This window comes from Syngnathus leptorhynchus, chromosome 5 (assembly GCF_054491065.1).
Source record: "Syngnathus leptorhynchus isolate UIUO chromosome 5, UIUO_Slep, whole genome shotgun sequence".
Lineage (NCBI taxonomy): Eukaryota > Metazoa > Chordata > Actinopteri > Syngnathiformes > Syngnathidae > Syngnathus > Syngnathus leptorhynchus.
Window position 1 is genome coordinate 3,162,545 of NC_141199.1, and position 18,195 is coordinate 3,180,739.

General features: G+C 46.2%; 1 protein-coding gene across 4 annotated transcripts in view; it reads left to right on the plus strand.

Annotated features, from left to right (window-relative positions):
* Positions 1-18,195, plus strand: part of tenm3 (teneurin transmembrane protein 3) — a 329,857-nt gene that overhangs the window by 143,878 nt on the left and 167,784 nt on the right. The window contains exon 1 of one of the 4 annotated variants that reach the window (XM_085911851.1): positions 2,954-3,041. The exons of the other annotated variants lie outside the window; for them this stretch is intronic. The gene's annotated coding sequence lies outside the window, so the exon portion shown is untranslated. Of the gene's footprint in view, positions 1-2,953; positions 3,042-18,195 lie in introns of those variants that run through there. 4 annotated transcript variants of the gene reach the window in all.

Below are 18,195 nucleotides of genomic sequence, written 5' to 3' on the forward strand. Positions count from 1 at the left end.
ATCTGATCCTACCATGTCGTGCTACAAGTACAGCAGGCAGGTTCTGCTCGACATCGGCGTGAGCGAGTTTAGCGGCGTTTTGAACTTTGATACGGGGACATTAAAGGCACTGGGACTACGCCGGCCTGAATCAACGCCGGACTCGTCAGCTACTCCTTCCCAGGATAGGCAGTGTCGGAAGCGGTGTGCGAGGAGGCAGAAGAGGGGCAAGCGCGGAGGCGTCCGGGCCAGGCTAGCGGCGATCCCAACTCGCCCGGCTGTGCCTTCCATTCTTCTGGCGAACGTTCGGTCGCTGGACAACAAAATGGATTACGTTCGTCTGCTGAGATCTACGAACCGGGCAGTGAGTAACTGCTTTGTGCTCGTGTTCACTGAAACATGGCTGAATGTCAACATTCCGGACTCTGCTGTGCAACTGGAGCGGCTAGCGTGCTATCGGGCGGACCGGGCCATTGAAAAAGGGGGAAAATCACGTGGAGGAGGTATCTGTGTCTACATCTGTGACGACTGGTGCCGGGACTCTGTAGTTGTGTTCAGACACTGCTCGCCACTGGCGGAGTTTGTGATCATTAAGTGCCGTCCTTTTTACCTACCACTGGAGTTTACTGCGATTCTGCTTGTCGCGGTCTACATCCGGCCTTCCAACGTTGGAGGTGACAGGATCACGGCCCTTAGTGAACTGTATCAGGCAGTTTCATCATCTTCGCTGGTGATTTTAATCATGCTGACCTGAAGTCTGTCTTTCCAAAGCTTCACCAGCATGTTAATTTTCCAACTCGTGGTGACAGCTTCCTGGACCTGGTCTACACTGCACATAAAGGAGCTTTCAAGGCCACCCCCCTTCCCCACATCAGACTTTCTGACCACGTCACCGTTCTGCTTACGCCCGCGTACAGACAGAGAGTGAGAACTTCCAGGCCGGTTCCCAAACGATTTAGAGTGTGGCCTGAGGGGGCCTCTGATGCTCTTCGAGCCTGCTTTGGCACTACAGACTGGGAAATGTTTAAGCGGGCGGCCACTTGCAACAATCAGACAGACATTGAGGAGTATGCTGACTCTGTGACCTCGTACATCGCAAAGTGCATTGATGATGTGACCCTCACTCAGTACGTCACCACTCGGGCTAACTGGAAGCCATGGCTGACAGGGGCTGTCCTCGGGCTGCTGAGGGCCAGAGACAAAGCCTACAGGGCTGGGGATGAAGCGGGCGTGAGATCAGCAAGGGCGAAGCTGTCCCGGGGCATCAAGGATGCGAAAAAGGCGTTCTCTTCCAAGATTACTGCCCACTTCAAAGACAGCAGGGATGCTCGGGGCCTGTGGCAAGGCGTACAGACCATCACAGACTACAAGCCCGCGCCGCAGAGCTGTGAGGGCGACGTCCCTCTGCTCAACAAACTGAACCGCTTCTTTGCTCGCTTCGACGCACAGAACGACACTTGCCCACTGAAGACCCCTCCCCCTCCGGACGATCAGCCCCTGTGCCTCTCTGCCGTTAGCGTGAGGAGGGCGCTTGCTGCAATCAACACCCGTAAGGCGGCGGGCCCGGACAACATCCCGGACAACATCCCGGGAGCTGGTGGATGTCTTCACGGACATCTTTAACATTTCCCTGCAGCAGGCCGTCGTCCCGTCATGCTTCAAGGCTGCCACCATCATACCTGTGCCGAAAAATCCTGCTCCTTCCTGCTTCAATGACTACCGCCCTGAATCGTCATGAAGTGCTTTGAGCGGCTTGTCTTGGCGCACGTCAGATCTGTTCTTCCCCTACCGTTGACCCCTTCCAGTTTGCCTTCCGACCCAATCGGTCCTCTGAGGATGCCATCTGCTCTACTTTTGGCACGCTTGCTCTGTTTTGCTGCTCTTATTTGTCTATTTATTTATTTATTGTTTATTTATTTGGGTTATTTGCTTATTACTTTTTTGTTGCTCTTGTCTGTTTGTTTTTACTTTTTGTGCTATTTGATTGTAAGTTTTGTGTACTGTGTCTAGTCACCGTGGAACGGTGGGAAACGTAAATTCGATCTCTTTGTGTGTCTTAACGTGAAGAAATTGACAATAAAGCGGACTTTGACTTTTGATTCTATGGAGCTCTCCTCCACCTCCATGGCTGGAAAATCCACCTCCGGGGATGGAAGTCCACGCCGCCGCACGCCTGGAAGTCCACGCCGGGGCTTGGGGCCGTATGGTGGTGAACTATTTATGTTATAGTTATTTGATATATTTTATTTCGTGTAGCAACTTGTATATGTTTTTATCGTTACAGTTCAGTAGTTGTCGCCTCGTTGAACTATTGTTTTGTTAAATAAAGAGCCGTTAACCAAACCCACATCTTTGCTTGTACTTTAACGCTACAATATAGTTATATACCTGATCTTTGGAATAACGACGAGGTTGACGTCAGGGCGCACGCGCCGCATTGTTGACAAAGGACGAGGAATTTGATTGATGGATTCAATGATTTGGAGTGACAGAGATGGTTTGATAATATTGTTGTAATATGATAATTATTTGTAATATACTTTTTATATCGTTATATGGGTCTGTGGAATAATTACAAATGCAACTTACGAGTCCAACGTCAGCGGTGTGGCGCATATATAAGGACGATCGATGGATTTAATGACTTGGAGTGACACAGATTGTTTTATAAACGTGTTATGTAATAGTTCGTTTGTGTTTATGTCACGTTAGCATACCTATCGTTTAGCCTGTTGTCTCTCGTTCATGTCTGTTCTTGGTGTTGGATTTTGTCGAATAAATTTCCCCCAAAATGCGACCTATACTCCGGAGCAACTTATATATTTACTATTTTTATTTACTTTTTTTCACGTTCTTGTTCATTTTATGGCTAATGCGACCTATATTGCGGAGCGACTTTTAGTCCAAAAAAGACGGTACAGCTACGGATGAGCACAGACAACGACGATGATCATTTTCTCTTTTCTGTTGTCAGTTCCCCCATAAAAAGGCCCGGCATTGCATGGCGCAGAATGTCACGTGACAGACTCCCGAAGCTGATTGGCTGATGCGAGGCGTATCAAGTTAGTCCGCGGAAAAGCATAAGCGTGTTTGTGTTGCATTTTAACACTTCCCATGCCCAAAACGCCAGAAACGTATCGCCAGAGACATGTCGCCTGAAACGTGTCGTCAGAAACGGGTGTGAAGCAGCATAAGTAACGTGCCACATTTCCCTGTTAGTAACGGTAACGACGTTATAACAATTAACATAGTAATTGAGTAGGTCATCCGTCACTGGAAAACTCTACCGGCATTAGTATCGCCCCTACTTCTAACGCCATTAGTCCCAACACTGTTCACAATTGCTTCTCTTTCTTATTAATAGCAGCTCCAGCGGACGTATTTTTTTGAAAAAAATAGCGAAAATGGAGATAAGGGTTAACAACCAGGCATCCATAAATCAAGTGACCTGGATTTAACCAATGACAGCAGTGTGTTAAGTTCTAAGAGCATCTGCTCTTTTTGTGCTAAATGGCTTTGCCACATGGGTGAGACAGCCCGTCAGTTTGCTGGTCTCAGCGTGTCTCTACACAGCCTCTGACCCTGGTCTGTAGTGGTGAGGCCTTTCCTTGCTCACTATTCATACGTAAATGTTTAAGTTGGTCAATACGTGGCCAATACGTGGTTTCATGACTGAAACTGAAGACACTGACAAAGTGATGTTAAACAGGTATAATCTGGCTTTATTAACAAATGTATCCTTGTTGAGAGTTACCATCTTGAAATCATGTGAACGGAGAATGTGTTTTGATTGCCCACCTAAATTTCAGGGATATTTCTAAGGCACTGAAAACAGTGACAGATCAATATACAGTGTACAGTATCTTTCATTGCAACGCCAATTAATTGCTCTGTGTTTATGAGAATACATGGGTTATGTTAACCTTGACCTTTATTTCACCAAACAATTTATAGTCAGCTCTAAGTTTTCCCCATCCTTCTCCCCCTTTTTTGATCATTCCCTGAGAAAAAAACGGCAATGCTGATAGATTGATGGAGGGTAAAATATTGGTCTCTCTGATCTTTACACCCGCCAGCATTTTGGCTTTGCTTCTGTATGAGCTGGAGAATGTTTATACCATTGGGACTATGTCTATGGTTTGGATTTATTTCAGTATTAAAAGGTTCAAACTTGGGTTTTGAGATCACACAAAACTGGGTTCATTCTAGAAAAACCCGGGAGTTTGTTTAAACTGTCGCAAAGCATAGAGGCAGATTTTGAATAGAGAGAAAGAATAATTGGAGTATGAATGTATATGAAAGAAAAACTCTAAGCATTTCGACTTTTTCATACAGGCAAACACAAACTGTTAATAATTTCATTTGTCATTTGTCAGTTTCCGTGCCACCTGTCTGTCATCATGAGTCCATCATTATTTCAAGCCAAATCAATGTTAGTTCGTCACTCCGTCATTGTTATATTAACTGTGTTTTTCTGTCATCGCTAAATTACAGTTTGTCGCCACTATTTTCGGACTCAGTTCTTTATCTTCCTCTTCTTGATTGATGACTGGGTGTGAATTTTATTCATATTTTCATTTCAATTTTCATGCATCATCATGCACTTTGATGGGTTTTTAAATATTTTGTTTTGGGGTTTAATCTTAGTTATCTTACCTCACAGAACGTATAAAATAGGCGGAGTGAAAGAAGAATACATTCCATTCATTTGCTAGATTACTTTTGTCATATTTCTATTATCATTATTATTTTACTTTGCTTAGTGGTAATCAGTATGGCCATCTATGGTCACATCCAAAACAGGCACACTCTCACTCATGCACTCACGCGCGCACACACACACACACGCATACACACACGCACACACACACACACACACACACACACACACACACACACACACACACACACACACACACACACACACACACACACACACACTCAACGTCAGGGGCAACATTGTTGTGTTGCCCCGAATGATAAAGACATCCAGTTTGAATAATTCCTGAAAAGCAGGTTACAGAAAAGAGATTTGAAGCACCATTCTCTTTAAGAGGCTCCCATATTAGTTATGGTTGCTGCTCACTGTGGTCACACTCATTTTACACTCTATTATCCCTGCAATATCTAGTTTTCTGCTGTCATTAGTTTGCACTAACACAGTGAATAGGTCCTCCGCTACATGAAACTATCTCAACATACAGCATACATTTGTCAATTTGAAGCCCTTTTATATGTCTCCTTGATGCACTGAAAAGACCCTCATGCCTCAAGCCACACAAGTGCTGTCTTCATAGCACACAAAACTGTTAAACATGGCTGGATTGATTCAATTGCTTATTGCTTTGATGCTTACATATGCTTGGCTTGTTTTCAAATGTAGCCCAGTCAGCTAATTTTTATCTGTATTGCCTCACCTAAATGAAATTACACAAAAATACAGAACTGGTTTTACATTACAGGGAATGTGTAATGTAAACCATGCATAATTATATGCATTAATTGTTGGAATAATCTCGGGGGAAGCCTTGGCCTGCCAGACCAGGAGGCCTTCCTTATCTTTTACGAGTTTACGACTCTCCTTTAAACTAAATGCTTTGTATTTAGTTTAAGGAATGTCTTTTGATCCCAGTCAGCCTTATGGTTCCTTCCTGTCCTTATGTTACTTTTGTGTTTGTTTTGTAAGAGGCCTTCACTAACAATGAGCAGAGCTTCTTTGCATAGGCGAAATGTTCTTTGTTTAGTTTAAAGGGACTTCATTCCTTTTAGTTAACTGTAGCCTTGATTCATAGATTGTAGTTGATCGGAACTGGTTTTCTTTGTTAAATGTTATATACAGTTTGGAGTAGTCACATATAAGTTATCCCATATTTACTCAATGTTCGTTTAAGGAACTGTATACCAGTTACCTTACATTTACTTAATATGTATTGAAATGTTTAAGTAGGGCTAGATGTTATTATTATTATGTGTTGTGTTAGTTTACTAAGAAGATAAACTTAGCAAGGGTTTAGTTGCATTGTTCCACAGGTAAGTGGCATTCAACGTGCTTCAAGTTATCTGATCACAGTCGAGGAGGAGTCGGCCACCCATGGAGAGGACAACTGGTTGGGGGAAGAGAGCAGACTCTGCCGTCCCAATGCGGGGGTCGAGGGCCGACAAGTGCTAGGTCACACTACACTAGATTCCTTAGCTAATCAGCGTTGCTACAACCACTATCTCCCCTCCCTTTAGTGTGGCAACACCTCTGTAACCAGGGCAACCAAGACATTAAAAAGAGGAGCACGTGGAGGAGACACTCAGAACTGGTGGAGATTGTAACTGAGCTTCCTTTCTCTATCGTTCTCCTCGCGAGTAAACTCATCCTGGTTGTCTTCTCCTCTTCGTTCTAGCATGTGATTTAATGTCTGATCATATTTAGACCCAACATTAATAAATAAAGGTAAAAGTGCAGTGATGGTGTTCAGAAATGCTGCTGCTCTCTTTGATTCCGGGCCAATGCTCCCCTACCCAACTATGGTCCCAAGCCCAGATAACACGCGAGTGGGTTGCGTCAAGGAGAGCTACCTCTGGAATAACTTTACAAAGCAGTTCACGTGACTCACTGTGGTTATTCCCCATGAGAAAAGCCAAAAATCATAACATTAGGTAAAAAGAAATAAAAATCCCAAGTAAACTGCCCCATACCAGTATCCCTCGATTGCAAATCTAAAACACAAGCATGGGGCAGCAAAGTTATTCACCGAGTTGAAGAATTGCCATAGTTATTTGAGTATATCTGAAACCACCCTGACTTGTCATGGTCAAGTATGGAGGTTATGCACGTGACGTCACAGACAGGCTGACGGTTTGTTTGAGTGGCAAAAAGCGGTGGATGCTAATAGGGCCAAGGCTGGTACTGGAGCATTTTTTAGCATTTTATCGGTTGCAGATCGTGGCAGAGTTGTTACATAGGCAACTTAAACCATGGTGAAGAGTTGTTGTGCCATAGGGTGTGCCTATTGCTTCCAAAAAAGCGATACCAAGAAGTTTTATCGGTTCCCTGCGGACCAGACCAGAAAGGATAGCTGGGTGGCGGCGCTTCGTAGGACGGAACATGGTCGCAACAGCTCCAAGCTTTGGAAGCCAACTATCCATTCTTACATCTGCTCAGATCATTTTGTGGGAAGTACGTTATTTTGTTTTATTGACATCAACATTAATCTGTGAGGTATACTGGATGTAGTGCTATAATGTACACATCCACCATCAGAGGACGCTGGCATGAGTGCCTCTCATAACATTTGCAATCTACTCTTTTTATTTATTTTAATGTATGTGATGTTTGATTATTTTCCCTGTGGACCAAGAGCCTGTAAGAAAGTTTATTATTATTGCTCGGATATTCCCTTTTTCTTGCTGCTACTCGGCCATGACCTAAGGAATGCATAATTCCACAGCTTCATTACAGTATGTTTGTACAATTGCTAGTTTCTAATAATTACATTGTTCACATATCTACAATTGGCGGCTCGGTGGAGCACGTCCGCCTCACAGTTAAGAGGGTGCGGGTTCGAGTCCACCTCCGGCCCTCCCTGTGTGGAGTTTGCATGTTCTCCCCGAGCCCGCGTGGGTTTTCTCCGGGCACTCGGGTTTCCTCCCACATCCCAAAAACATGCTTGGTAGGCCGATTGAAGACTCTAAATTGTCCCTAGGTATGAGTGCGAGTGCGGATGGTTGTTCGTCTCTGTGTGCCCTGCGATTGGCTGGCAACCGGTTCAGGGTGTCCCCCGCCTACTGCCCGATGACGGCTGGGATAGGCTCCAGCACGCCCGCGACCCCCGTGGGGACAAAGCGGTTCAGAAAATGAATGAATGAACATATCTACAATTATAATATATTATTCTTATATTATGTGCTGCCATGGCTGGCATCTTCTCCGTTTCGCTCCACTGGCTGTGACTCAATGGAATGGACATAACCAGCAGTCAGGTGGCGACGTTGAAAATTCTTGGAGGCTCTGAGATCTTCCTTTGTATATGGACTTGAACAATCTATCAAATAGTTGTAAATATACCTTACTGGCGGAAAAGTCGCCTCAGAGGACCAAACGCTTGCTGTCCCAGCTCCTGCTACGCTTGAGCTGGTAACGTTCTTACTTGGTTTCCACAGTGGATCAACACGAACGTTATATTTTTTCAACTTTTCGATGTATCTCATGCGGCTTTCTTGGTTAAACTGGATGAAATAATCACTCACGACACCCACCCAGGCCGACATCCTCACGAGTCTAGTGGTAGCGGACGAGGCTTTTTGCCTTCCAAACAATAATGGTCTGACGATCTGTGACGTCAGTGCATATTCTCCATTGGCATTTTGGTGGTTTAGTTGTTAAGATCGTCATCTGCCACAGTGATGACCCCAAGTGAAAACTATCCAATCCAGTATACCATATGCATGTTGTGTCCTTGAGCAAGACACAGATCCCCCAAACTGCTCCCTGGGTGCATGAGTAATACCATGCTTCAGCATGTGCCTCTAACAGTGCATGTTTGCTTTGTCCACAACTGTGATGGGCCAAATGTAGAGTTCTATGTCTGTGGGTGTATAAGAATGAAGCTTAGTTGTACTAGAAGTCAAGTCAAGTTTATTTGTATAGCCCTAAATCACAAGCAGTCTCAAAGGGCTTCACATAGACAATCAATTGACAATTATTCTCAAAGCATCCCCTGATCTTGGGCTCCCAAAAGGGCAAGGAAAAACTCAAAAACCCCTACCAGGGGAAAAATGAGAAACCTTGAGAAGGGACCACAGATGGAAGGATCCCCCTTTCAGGATCACCAGGCTGCAATGGATGCAAAGAGGGCACATAAAATACATAATATGGAAATCAAAAAGTGGATGTCCAGGCCAAAGCGAAGAGCTGTCGGAGGTGCCTTCGATTGTCCTGGCAGTGTCCTCTAGGAGGGTATTCCGCTGCAGTTCCCTCATGCTGAATTGGTCCACGAGAATCTAGATAGCCGTCATCAGCTCGGGTGTCACCTAACCACCTCCCCAGCCGGGGAGGGGTGGGGGGAGTGGGGTCGGGGAGAGGGAGCAAAACAAACTCCAGCCGAATCGGCTACTACAGGTTAATTAAAGGCCATATCATAGAAATACGTCTTTAAACGTGTCTTAAATGTTTCTACTGAGGTAGCAGTTCTAATATCCATTGGCAGGGCATTCCAGAGCTCTGGAGCCCAAATAGAAAATGCTCTAGCCCCTGCAGACATTTTCTTGGCCCTCGGTGTCACTAAAAGACTAGCGTTTTGCGAACGAAGGTTACGAGACGGAACATAAGGAAAAACTAAGTCGACGAGATATGAAGGCGCTAAGCCATGCAATGATTTATAGGTTAATAGAAGAACCTTGAAGTCACATCTTAAATGGACCGGGTGCCAGTGTAAATTGGCTAATATTGGGGTAATGTGATCAAATTTTCTTGTCCGTGAGAGCAGCCTTGCAGCAGCATTTTGTACTAACTGTAGACTTTTGATGCTGGACTTGGGAAGACCAGAGAATAATGCTTTACAGTAGTCCAGGCGCGACGTGATAAATGCATGTATAATAATTTCGGCATCACCGATCAAGAGGATTGGGCGAATCTTAGCAATATTACGAAGGTGAAAAAATGCTATTCTGGTTATATTCTTAATGTGCTTTTGAAAGGAGAGCGTTTGGTCAAATATTACCCCGAGATTAGTTACAGTATCACTCTGAGTGATAGTACGGTTATCTAGAGTTATAGCGGTTTCCTTAAATAAATGTTGATAACGAGCTGGACCAATTATCAACATCTCAGTTTTATCTGGGTTCAGACGAAGGAAGTTGAGAGACATCCATTGCTTGATCTCCGCAAGGCATGCCTCAAGATTACAACAGTCCCGCGGATCTGTCATTGATAATGGCATATATAATTGGGTGTCATCCGCGTAACATTGAAAACTAATATTATATTTACGTATTATGTTCCCAAGCGGAGTCATATAAATATTAAATAGAATTGGTCCTAGTACCGATCCCTGTGGGACACCACACGTAACTTTATAGAGCTCAGAGGACGCATTGCCATGGACCACTCGGTGCGTCCTGTCTGATAGATACGAATGAAACCAGCCTAGTGCTGACCCCGAAATACCAACACAACCTTTAAGACGCTCTAATAAAACGGTGTCGAAGGCAGCACTAAGATCGAGTAGTAACAATACCGATGAAGTATTTGAATCCATAGCTAAGAGGAGATCACTAGTCACTTTAGCAAGTGCTGTCTCAGTGGAATGATTAGCTCTAAACCCAGACTGAAAAGATTCATATCGATTATTAGCGACCATGTAATCAATAAGCTGCTGCGCTACTACTTTTTCAAGCAGTTTTGCTATGAATGGGAGATTTGAAACTGGCCTATAGTTACTGAGACAGTCCGGGTCAAGATTTGGTCGCTTAAGTAGCGGTTTAATAATAGCGGTTTTAAAGGCTGTTGGCACTATCCCAGAGGAGATAGACAGATTAATTATATTTAAAACAGACGGTCCTAAGATTTGAAATAATTCTTTAAATAGTTTGGTTGGAAGCGGGTCAAGTAAACATGTTGTTTGTTTAGCCGCACTAACTAATTGTGTAAGCCTTTCGAGGGACACGCTTTTAAAATTTGAAAGGGTTATTGCATGATCGTCGGCGCCGGTAATCGGCGGTCCCGACTGAGTGATCGGAATGGTCATCTTGATCTCATCCCTAATGGATTCAATCTTTCGAGCAAAATATTTTATGAACTCGTCAGCCGAGTGAAAGGAGCTACCGGGGGTTGGCTGGCGTAGTGTTAGCTTTGCCACCGTATCAAATAGGTATTTAGGATTGTTCTTATTGAGATTAATGACCTGCGAAAAATAACGAGTTTTTGCTAAGATAAGCGCATCTTTATATTTCAGGAGGCTGTCGCGCCATGCCTGATGGAAAACCTCAAGTTTGGTTAAACGCCATTTGCGCTCATGCTTTCTACTTAATTGTTTAAGCGAACGTGTTTCATCTGTGAACCACGGAGTAGGCACTCTGCGGCGAGTTTTTAGACGTAGCGGTGCCACAGAATCCATGGCATTTAACAATGTAGCATTGAATTCATTTGTAAGATTATCAATAGAGCCGGTAAATGAGGGCAATACGGCAGTTGCTGGTGGCAGTAGCCCAGATAGCGCAGTCGCAGTCATGGAGTTAATATTACGGCTGCTATAATTCTGATTGCTCTCTTGTCTTTGACTAAGAACTAAAATTTCAAATTTTATTAAGTAGTGATCAGACAAAACAGTAGTGTAAGGCAGTACTGTTATATTAGAGGTTGCCAGTCCTCGGGATAATACCAAATCTAAGGTATTACCATTCTTATGCGTTGCTACCTGTACGGCTTGCGTAAAACCAAACGTATCAATTAGAGTCTGAAACGCTGAAGTAAGTGGCTCTGACGGTAAATTCATGTGGACGTTAAAATCGCCCATGATTATTATATTATCCGCGTTTGTCACTAGATCAGCCACGAATTCTGAAAATTCATCCAGGAAGCTAGCGTAAGCCCCAGGTGGACGGTAAATAACAGCAAGATAAAATGACGGTAAAGCGGTGGATCGGACAGTGAGAACTTCAAATGTTTTAAATATGTTAATCGAAATCTAAGATCGGAATTTGAGATGAGGGCAACACCCCCACCCTTTTTTCGAGGACGCGCCACATGCGAGCTCACAAAATTTGGAGGCGAGGCCTCATTAAGCGGTAGCAGTTCATTAGGTTTTAACCAGGTCTCGCAAAGACCAAATATATTTAGATTATGTTCCGTGATGAGGTCATTAACGAGAACCGCTTTTGTATGAAGCGATCTAATATTCATAAAACCAAGTTTAAGTGTAATCGGTTGGTCAGGGTTTATATTTATCAGAGGAGTTTTGAACGAAATGAAAGTAAGGTTGTGTTCTCTAGGCCTGACATCACCTCTCAATTGTTTATTCGCGCGGTGGGACGATACGACCGTAGGAATTTGATAGTAAATATTTGGTACACACGTAATATTATCTGAAACACTCACCATATCATCAGCTATACCGGTCGGGGTGGAGCGTTTGGATTTGTCTGCCACCTCAGTAGAAAGTGTTTTCATGTGTACTGTAGCACTATTCAAACTGTGACGCTCTAGTCTACACAAGGAGCTATGTGCATGCTGGAAGTCTAGCCTAGCGCTAGTTAACTTTAACTTAACTGACTCCAAACCCATCCTGACAGGTGGAGTACTAAGTTCATTTTATTTCCTTTGTCAATCACTTTTTGGTTCTTTTATCACAAACAAGGTATTTTAGGTATTTTATTATTCTTTTTTTTTTAGGCCCCTCCGTGAGTCGTCACCTTATCGTGGTGGAGGGGTTTGCGTGCCCTTATGATCCTAGGAGCCATGTTGTCTGGGGCTTCATGCCCCTGGTAGGGTCACCCATGGCAAAAGGGTCCTAGGTGAGGGGCCAGACAAAGCATGGCTCAGAAGTGATCTAATGATGAAAAAGGTATATGGATTTCGTTTTCCCTCGCCCGGACGCGGGTCACCGGGGCCCCTCTCTGGAGCCAGGCCTGGAGGTGGGGCTCGAAGGCGAGCGCCTGGTGGCCGGGCCTTCACTCATGGGGTCCGGTCGGGCATAGCCCGAAAAGAAGACGTGGGTCCCCCTTCCGATGGGCTCACCACCTATAGGAGGGGCCAAAGGGGTCGGGTGCATTGTGAGCTGGGCGGCGGCCAAAGGCGGGGACCTTGGTGGTCCGATCCCCGGCTGCAGAGGCTGGCTCTAGGGACATGGAATGTCACCTATCTGGCTGGAAAGGAGCCCGAGCTGGTGTGTGAGGCAGAAAGGTTCCGACTAGACATAGTCGGACTTGCCTCCACACATAGTTTGGGCTCTGGTACAAGCCCTTTCGAGAGGGGCTGGACTCTCTTCCACTCTGGAGTTGCCCACGGTGAGAGGCGTCGAGCAGGTTTTGGTATACTGCACATTGGGGTTCACCCCGGTGAGCGAGAGGGTAGCCTCCCTCCGCCTTCGGGTGGGGGGACGGTTCCTGACTGTTGTTTGTGTCTATGCACCGAACGGCAGCTCAGAGTACCCACCCTTCTTAGAGTCCCTGGAGGAAGTGCTGGAGAGCGCTCCTTCTGGGGACTCCATCGTTCTACTGGGTGACTTCAATGCTCACGTGGGCAATGACAGTGAGACCTGGAAGGGCGTGATTGGAAGGAACGGCCCCCCCGATCTGAACCCGAGCGGTGTTCTATTATTGGACTTCTGTGCTCGACACGGATTTTCTATAATGAACACCATGTTCAAGCATAAGCGTGTCCATGTGTGCACTTGGCACCAGGACACCCTAGGCCGCAGTTAGTTGATCGACCTTGTAGTCGTGTCATCGGATTTGCGGCCGCATGTTTTGGACACTTGGGTAAAGAGAGGGGCGGAGCTGTCAACTGATCACCACCTGGTGGTGGGTTGGCTCCGATGGTGGGGGAAGATGCCGGTCCGACCGGGCAGACCCAAACGCTCTGTGAGGGTCTGCTGGGAACGTCTGGCAGAATCCCCTGTCAGGAAGAGCTTCAACTCCCACCTCCGGCAGAGCTTTTCCCACGTCCCGGGGGAGGCGGGGGACATTGAGTCCGAGTGGACCTTGTTCCGCGCCTCCATTGTTGAGGCAGCCGACCGGAGCTGTGGCCGTAAGGTTGTTACGAACCCGCTGGTGGACACCGGCGGTAAGGGATGCCGTCAAGCTGAAGGAGTCCTATAGGGCCTTTTTGGCCTGCGGGACTCCGGAGGCAGCTGACAGGTACCGGATGGCCAAGCGGAACGCGGCTTCGGCGGTTGCTGAGGCAAAAACTCGGGTGTGGGAGGAGTTTGGCGAGGCCATGGAGAATGACTTCCGGACGGCTTCGAGGAAATTCTGGTCCACCATCCGGCGTCTCAGGAGGGGGAAGCAGTGCACGGTCAACACTGTTTACAGTGAAGATGGTGTGCTGCTGACCTCGACTCGGGATGTCGTGAGTCGGTGGGGGGAATACTTCGAAGACCTCCTCAATTCCACCAACACGCCTTCCTTTGTGGAAGCAGGGCCTGGGGACTCTGAGGCGGACTCTCCAATCCCGGAGGTCGAAGTCACTGAGGTAGTTAAAAAACTCCTTGGTGGCAAGGCCCCGGGGGTGGATGACATCCGCCCGGAGTTCTTAAAGGCTCTGAATGTTGTGGGGCTGTCTTGGCTGACACGCCTCTACAGCATTGCGTGGACTTCGGGGACGGTGCCTCTGGATTGGCAGACTGGGGTGGTGGTTCCCCTCTTTAAGAAGGGGGACCGGAGGGTGTGCTCCAATTACAGGGGAATCACACTCCTCAACCTCCCTGGTAAGGTCTATTCAGGAGTGCTGGAGAGGAGGATCCGTCGGGAGGTCGAACCTCGGATTCAGGAGGAGCAGTGTGGCTTTCGTCCTGGCCGTGGAACAGTGGACCAGCTCTACACCCTCGGCAGGATCCTCGAGGGTGCATGGGAGTTTGCCCAACCAGTCCACATGTGCTTTGTGGACTTGGAGAAGGCGTTCGACCGTGTCCCTCGGGAGGTTCTCTGGAGGGTGCTTCGGGAGTACGGGGTTCCGAGCCAACTGATAAGGGCGGTTCGGTCCCTGTATCACCGATGCCAGAGTTTGGTCCGCATTTCCGGCAGTAAGTCGGATTCGTTCCCAGTGAGGGTTGGACTCCGCCAAGGCTGCCCTTTGTCACCGATTCTGTTCATAATTTTTATGGACAGAATTTCTAGGCGCAGCCGAGGCGTTGAGGGGGTCCGGTTTAGGGACCTCAGCATCGCGTCACTGCTTTTTGCAGATGACGTGATGCTGTTGGCTTCTTCAGTCCGTGATCTCCAGCTCTCACTGGAGCGGTTCGCAGCCAAGTGTGAAGCGGTCGGGATGAGGGTCAGCACCTCCAAATCCGACTCCATGGTCCTCGGTCGGAAAAGGGTGGAATGCCCTCTCCGGATCGGGGATGAGATCCTGCCCCAAGTGGAGGAGTTCAAGTATCTTGGGGTCTTGTTCACGAGTGAGGGCAGGATGGAGCGTGAGATCGACAGGCGGATCGGTGCAACGTCGGCAGTAATGCGGACTCTGTACCGGTCCGTCGTGGTGAAGAGAGAGCTGAGCCAAATGGCAAAGCTCTCGATTTACCGGTCGATCTACGCTCCTACCCTCACCTATGGTCACGAGCTATAGGTTGTGACCGAAAGAACGAAATCCAGGATACAAGCGGCTGAAATGAGTTTCCTCCGCAGGATGTCCGGGCTCTCCCTTAGAGATAGGGTGAGAACCTCGGTTATCCGGGAGAGACTCTGAGTAGAGCCGCTGCTCTTCCACGTTGAGAGGAGCCAGATGAGGTGGCTCGGGCATCTCATCAGGATGCCTCCTGGACGCCTCCCCGGGGAGGTGTTCCGGGCATGTCCCACTGTTAGGAGACCCCGGGGAGGACCCAGGACGCGCTGGAGAGACTACGTCTCTCGGCTGGCCTGGGAACGCCTTGGATCCCCCGGGATGAGCTGGAGGAAGTGGCTGGGGAGAGGGAGCTCTGGGAGTCCCTCCTAAAGCTGCTGCCCCCGCGACCCGACCCCGGATAAGCGGAAGAAGATGAAGGATGAAGAAGGTATTTTAGGTTGCATTACCTGACACTCTGATGAAGGCGGAAGTTCATGCCGAGACATGTCAGGTAATGCAACCTAAAATACCTTGTTTGTGATAAAAGAACCAACAAGTGAAGAATGAAGCTTATTCTTCTTGTGCTCTAATGAGGAGCATGAAGGATTTTTATCCAATATAATTACAACATGGGATTGAGGGCTACATAACTAAATTTGACTTCACTTGAAAGGCAAGAAGCATGTAAAGGTTGTGGTCATACCATCAGATGCTGCACAATTGAGCCCTGTGTCTTTTAATTCTGTTCGACACAGGCAGCTTGATGTGTTACATAACACGGAAAAATGTCAATTTAAAGACGTTGGACTTCATTCACTGCAACTCCAAGACCGTTTGTCATCCTTTCACCAATTCAGAGATAAAAAGGCATCATATGCATTTGCTAGATTGTCACCATAGATAACACTGGGTCAAATTCAATGAAGGATTGCATGTTTTTTACGTTGCGCTAACCGGTAAAAACAGAGCAAACAAATAGTGTATGATTCGCAAAGCACGCACAAATGGTGAAATGCGTCACTCACCACAATGTAGCCAAGCAGACTGCATCTCTGTGTGCCTGTAGTAAATGTTAATTTTTAAATGAGGTAATTGTAAGGGGACATACAAGACATGTCCAAATGCAAGTTCTGAGTTGTGATTTGAGTTAATGAAAGAGTCTCTTCCCAACTGCCATTGTTCTGCTACAGTGTTCTTGGTGCAAATCTAACATTCATTTTTTGTCATGTGTGCTATCAGGTGTAAGATAAGACAAAGCAAACTACTGGTGCAAGTGAAAACCAAGGCGTATCAGCATATAAACATGAATTTGGGTGCAAGCTGAAAGCTCATAAGTCATGACATCAGTCCTGGAGTCTGTGCCCCGAATTAAACTTCTACAACACACACAATATAATTAAAACACTCAGTGTATTGTTCGATGTATGGCCTCTGTTATGTGTTCTCTTCATTCTGTTTTCGACCATTCACCGTGATCTCTGAACTTTCTTACCGTTATACAGTTTTATTCAGGTATTAATTACATGGCCCTTGTTACAATCGACAATAATTGTTAATCACACTGCCTTGTTAGAGAGAAGTCGGAATTGTAATTGCAGACATTCATTAACTGAAGCTCTGACATTAATTAGATGCTGTGTCCTTGATAATTACTGTTCATGCTTTTTGCAGTCATTTTCATGACTGTAGGTAAACTAAACTGGAGAAAAAATAATTCTGCATTGATACAAATTGATGGCCACGTCAATTAAATCTAAGGCAACGTACGCGGGTATGTGAATAATTTTAAAAGGTAATTTTACACTCCACTGTTTGAAAAAAACAATTACGTTCTTATAATGTATGTACAAACAATAAGCATAATAACATTATTGTGTGTTATTGGAGTACACACAATACCAATTATAATACAATTATAAAACTCTTCTGCGGAAATCGTAAAAATATTGACTCCACTTCGTAGATTCTCACATATCGCGGGGAACCAATTATCAGCAATAAATGAGGGATCACTGTAAACAAATATATCATAACGCTTTGAGGCATATAATAATATTTTTCCAAGTTAGTTTATTGTTTTACATGGAATACAGTTGTATTATACTTTGTGTAATGGGATACATTCACTTAAAGCAGTGTTTCCCAACCACTGTGCCCCGGCAGTGAGAGATGTTCAGCTGTGCTGTGGGAAATTGTCCAATATTAATTACGAAGCGCATTTTAAGCAGGATTGCCAAACCACTGGTCAGTTAGCGCAAGGCCTGGTCAGCCACCTGCTAATCGTGCATGCGTGGCAAATTGGAGAATCTTGAGATTTCATGTTATGTCAGTCTGATTGTAATGCATCGGCACATATTCAGTTTATGTGTGCGTTGCTGTGTGCTTTTGCTAACAGTGACACAATGACGGCTGTGTTGCATTTGTGGTCCGATGGAAATCAGAACATGCAGTTAAACTGGAGAACCTGGATTGTTCATTTTTCACCAACATAAAATACACAGTCAAGTCGAGACACCTCAATTGTTATAGTTACTCAGCTGCTGTCACCAAGCCGCCCTGTATAATAATTATTTTATATATAATTTATATATCATTATATGGGCCTGTGGAATAAGGCGGCTCGATGGCGCATTGGGTAGCACGTCCGCCTCACAGTTAGGAGCGTGATGGTTCGATTCCACCTCCCTGTGTGGAGTTTGCATGTTCTCCCCGAGCCCGCATGGGTTTTCTCCGGGCACTCCAATTTCCTCCCACATCCCAAAAACGTGCTTGGTAGGCCGATTGAGCACTCCAAATTGACCCTAGGTATGAGTGCGAGTGCGGATGGTTGTTCGTCTCTGTGTGCCCTGCAATTGGCTGGCAACCAGTTCAGGGTGTCCGCCGCCTGCTGCCCGATGACGGCTGGGATAGGCTCCAGCAAGCCCGCGACCCCCGTGGGGACAAAGCTGCTCGGATAATGGATGGATGGG